The 4509-nt window shown below is 39.5% G+C and overlaps 1 non-coding gene across 1 annotated transcript; it reads left to right on the top strand.

Moving 5' to 3' along the window:
- The first annotated feature begins 1456 nt into the window (after positions 1-1456).
- On the top strand, positions 1457-1560 carry LOC130977945 (small nucleolar RNA R71). Its single transcript, XR_009085614.1, has one exon. It is a non-coding gene; the product is annotated as a small nucleolar RNA R71 (small nucleolar RNA).
- The last annotated feature ends 2949 nt before the right edge of the window (positions 1561-4509 follow it).

The raw sequence follows: 4509 nt of genomic DNA, 5'->3' as shown, positions 1-4509 counted from the left end.
AATGATCAACTCTCCTCCATCAACATCAATCACAGCCTTTGCTGTGGCTAGGAATGGTCTGCCAAGGATGATGGATTCATCCATGCACTTCCCAGTCTCTAGGATTATGAAATCAGTAGGGATGTAATGGTCTTCAACCTTAACCAGAACATCCTCTACAAGTCCATAGGCTTGTTTTCTTGAGTTGTCTGCCATCTCTAGTGAGATTTTTGCAGCTTGCACCTCAAAGATCCCTAATTTCTCCATTACAGAGAGGGGCATGAGGTTTACACTTGACCCTAAGTCACACAAGGCCTTCTTGAAGGTCATGGTGCCTATGGTACAAGGTATAGAAAACTTCCCAGGATCCTGCCTCTTTTGAGGCAGTTTCTGCCTAGACAAGTTATCCAGTTCTTTGGTGAGCAAGGAGGTTCATCTTCCCAAGTCTCATTTCCAAATAACTTGTCATTTAGCTCCATGATTGCTCCAAGGTATTTAGCAACTTGCTCTTCAGTGACATACTCATCTCTTCAGAGGAAGAATACTCATCAGAGCTCATGAAAGGCAGTAGTAAGTCCAAGGGAATCTCTATGGTCTCAGTTTGAGCCTCAGATTCCCAAGGTTCCTCATTGGGGAACTCACTGGAGGCCAGTGCACGCCCATTGAGGTCTTCCTTAGTGGCGTTCACTGCTCTTCTTCCTCCCAGAATTCGGCCATATTGATGGCTTTGCACTCTCCTTTTGGATTTTCTTCAGTGTTACTTGGGAGAGTGCTTGGAGGAAGTTCAGTAATTTTCTTGCTCCGCTGACCCACTTGTCCTTCCAAGTTTCTAATGGAGGATCTTGTTTCATTCATGAAACTTTGAGTGGTCTTTATTAGATCAGAGACCATGGTTGCTAAGTCAGAATTATTCTGCTTAGAACTCTCTGTCTGTTGCTGAGAAGATGATGGAAAAGGCTTGCTATTGCTAAGCCTGTTTCTTCCACCATTATTATTGAAACCTTGTTGAGGTCTCTCTTGATTCTTCCATGAGAGGTTTGGGTGATTTCTCCATGAAGAATTATAGGTATTACCATAGGGTTCTCCTAGGTAATTCACCTCTTCCATGGAAGGGTTCTCAGGATCATAGGCTTCTTCCTCAGATGAAGCATCCTTAGTACTGTTTGGTGCATTTTGCATTCCAGACAGACTTTGAGAAATCAAATTGACTTGTTGAGTCAATATTTTTTCTGAGCCAATATGGCATTCAGAGCATCAATCTCAAGAACTCCTTTCTTCTGACCAGTCCCATTGTTCACAGGATTCCTTTCAGAAGTGTACATGAATTGGTTATTTGCAACCATTTCAATCAGTTCTTGAGCTTCTGCAGGCGTCTTCTTCAAAATGAAGAGATCCTCCTGCAGAGCTATCCAAAGACATCTTGGATAGTTCAGAGAGACCATCATAGAAAATACCTATGATGCTCCATTCAGAAAGCATGTCAGATGGACATCTTCTGATTAATTGTTTGTATCTTTCCCAAGCTTCATAGAGGGATTCTCCATCCTTCTGTCTGAAGGTTTGGACTTCCACTCTAAGCTTACTCCATCTTTGTGGAGGGAAAGAACTTTGCCAAGAAGGCATTGACTAGCTTTTCCAAGAGTCCAGGCTTTCTTTAGGTTGAGAGTCCAACCATATTCTAGCTCTGTCTCTCACAGCAAAAGGGAATAGCATCAGTCTGTAGACCTCAGGGTTAACCCCATTAGTCTTGACTGTGTCACAGATTTGCAAGAACTCAGCTAAAAACTGATGAGGATCTTCCATTGGAAGTCCATGAAACTTGCAATTCTGTTGCATTAGAGAAACTAATTGAGGCTTAAGCTCAAAGTTGTTTGCTCCAATGGCAGGGATTGAGATGCTTCTCCCATAGAAATCAGGAGTAGGTGCAGTAAAGTCACCAAGCACCTTCCTTGCATTGTTGGCATTGTTGTTGTTTTCGGTGCCATGTCTTCTCCCTTGAAGAATTCGGTCAAGCCCTCTAAAGAGAGTTGTGCTTTGGCTTCTCTTAGCTTTCTCTTCAAGGTCCTTTCAGGTTCAGGATCAGCTTCAACAAGAATGCCTTTGTCTCTGCTTCTGCTCATAAGAAATAGAAAAGGAGAAGAGAATGTGGAATCCTCTATGTCACAGTATAGAGATTCCTTGAAATGTCAGAGGAAAAGAGAAATAGTAAGAAGAAGGAGAAGGAGAATTCGATTTTAATAGATAAAATTCGAATTGTGCATTTAGAAGGAGTAGTACTCCATAAATAGAAGGATGTGGGAAGGAGGGAAGAGAATTTTCGAAAATTCAATTAAAAAATTTGAAAACATTTTGAAAAATGTTAATTGATTTTCGAAAATCAAAGTGGAAAAGAGATAAAGTGATTTTTGAAAAAGATTTTGAAATTAGAAATTAAAAGATTTGATTGAGAATTATTTTGAAAAAGATGTGGTTAAAAAGATTTAATTAAAAAGTTATGGGTTTAAAAAGATGTGATTGAGAAGATATGATTTGAAAACATTTTTAAAAGATATGATTTGAAAACAATTTGAAAAGATATGATTTGAAAATTAATGACTTGCCTAACAAGAAAAGATATGATTGAAACATTTAAACCTCTCAACAGAAAAGGCAACAATCTTGTGATGTTCAATCAAATCATTAATTGTTGGTAAGTATCTTTTTAAAAGGAAGAAATTGAATTTGAAACATTTGATTGAAAAGATTTGATTTGAAAAAGATTTGATTTGAAAAACTAAGAAAAATTGATTTTGAAAACAAAATCTTCCCCCTGGCACCATCCTGGCGTTAAACGCCCAGAATGGTATACATTCTGGCGTTTAACGCCCAAAATGCACCCCTTTTGGGCGTTAAACGCCCAACCAGGTGCCCTGGCTGGCGTTTAAACGCCAGTCTGCCTTCTTCACTGGGCATTTTGAATGCTCAGCTTTTTCTGTATAATTCCTCTGCAGTTGGTTCTGAATCTTCAATTCCTTGTATCATTGACTTGAAAAGACTCAAATTAAAAATATTTTTTGGATTTTTCTATTAATCAAAATGCAACAAGAATCAATAACAATGCATGCAAGACACCAAACTTAGCAGTTTGTGCACTACTGACACTAACAATATGAGAATGCATATGAGACACACAAATACTTCAAGTCAATAGAATTCAAAGATCAAAACAAGAAATATATGCATGAATTCGAAAATTAAACAAAAACATGCATTTGACACTAAACTTAAGATGAGACTCTAGACTCAAACAAGAAACATAAAATTTTTGGTCTTTTTATGGTTTTATAAAATTTTTTTTTGTGTTTTTCGAAAATTAAGTGAAAAAAAGGCATCAAAATTCTTAATGAGAATTCCAGGAATCAGTGCAATGCTAGTCTAAGACTCCGGTCCAGGAATTAGACATGGCTTCACAGCCAGCCAAGCTTCCAAGGAAAGCTTCGGTCCAAAACACTAGACATGACCAAAGGTCAGCCAAATCTTAGCAAATCTGCTCCAAGAGCAAGATTGATACGAAATCAACAAGCTCTTGTGGTGATAAATTGAAACCTCGGTCCAATCAGATTAGACATGGCTTCTCAGCCAGCCAGATTTCAACAAATCATCATGAAACTCTAGAATTCACCTTCAAGAATTTCGAAAAAAAATACCTAATCTAAGTAACAAGATGAACCGTCAGTTGTCCAGCCTAAACAATCCCGGGCAATAACACCAAGAACTTGATGTTGTTGCCGGATCTTGGCATCTGATGTTACCACAAGCTTGCTCAAACATGAACAATCCCCGGCAACGGCGCCAAAAACTTGGTGCGCGAAATTGTGAACAATACTTTTTCACAACTCAAATAATCCCCGGTAATGGCTCCAAGAACTTGGTGCGCCTAATACCATGGCATTACACAACTTCGCACAACTAACCAGCAGTGTACTGGGTCGTCCAAGTAATAAAACCTTACGTGAGTAAGGGTCGATCCCACGGAGATTGTTAGTATTGAAGCAAGCTATGGTCATCTTGTAAATCTTAGTCAGGCAGACTCAAATGTATATGATGATGATGAACGAAAATAACAGAAAAGGTAAAGATAGAGATACTTATGTATATCATTGGTGTATGAGCTTCAGACAAGTGTATGAAGATGCCTTCCCTTCCGTCTCTCTGCTTTCCTACAGTCTTCATCCAATCCTTCTTACTCCTTTCCATGGCAAACTTGTGTAGGGTCTCACTGTTGTCAGCAGCTACCTCCCATCCGCGCAGTGAAAGCTAATGCAGAGCACTCTGTCACAGTGCCGCCAATCACCGGTTTGGTTCCCTCCCCTACCGGAATAGAATCACTCTTTTGCGTCTGTCACTAACGCCCAGTAGGTTACAGGTTTGAAGCACATCACAGTCATTCAATCATTGAATCCTACTCAGAACACCACAGACAGGTTAGACCTTCCGGATTCTCTTGAATGCCGCCATCAGTTCTTGCCTATACCACGAAGACTCTGATCT

Source organism: Arachis stenosperma, chromosome 4 (assembly GCF_014773155.1).
Source record: "Arachis stenosperma cultivar V10309 chromosome 4, arast.V10309.gnm1.PFL2, whole genome shotgun sequence".
NCBI classification, from domain to species: domain Eukaryota; kingdom Viridiplantae; phylum Streptophyta; class Magnoliopsida; order Fabales; family Fabaceae; genus Arachis; species Arachis stenosperma.
Note: the sequence above shows the minus strand (reverse complement) of the source record. Positions and strands in the feature narration are given on the sequence as shown.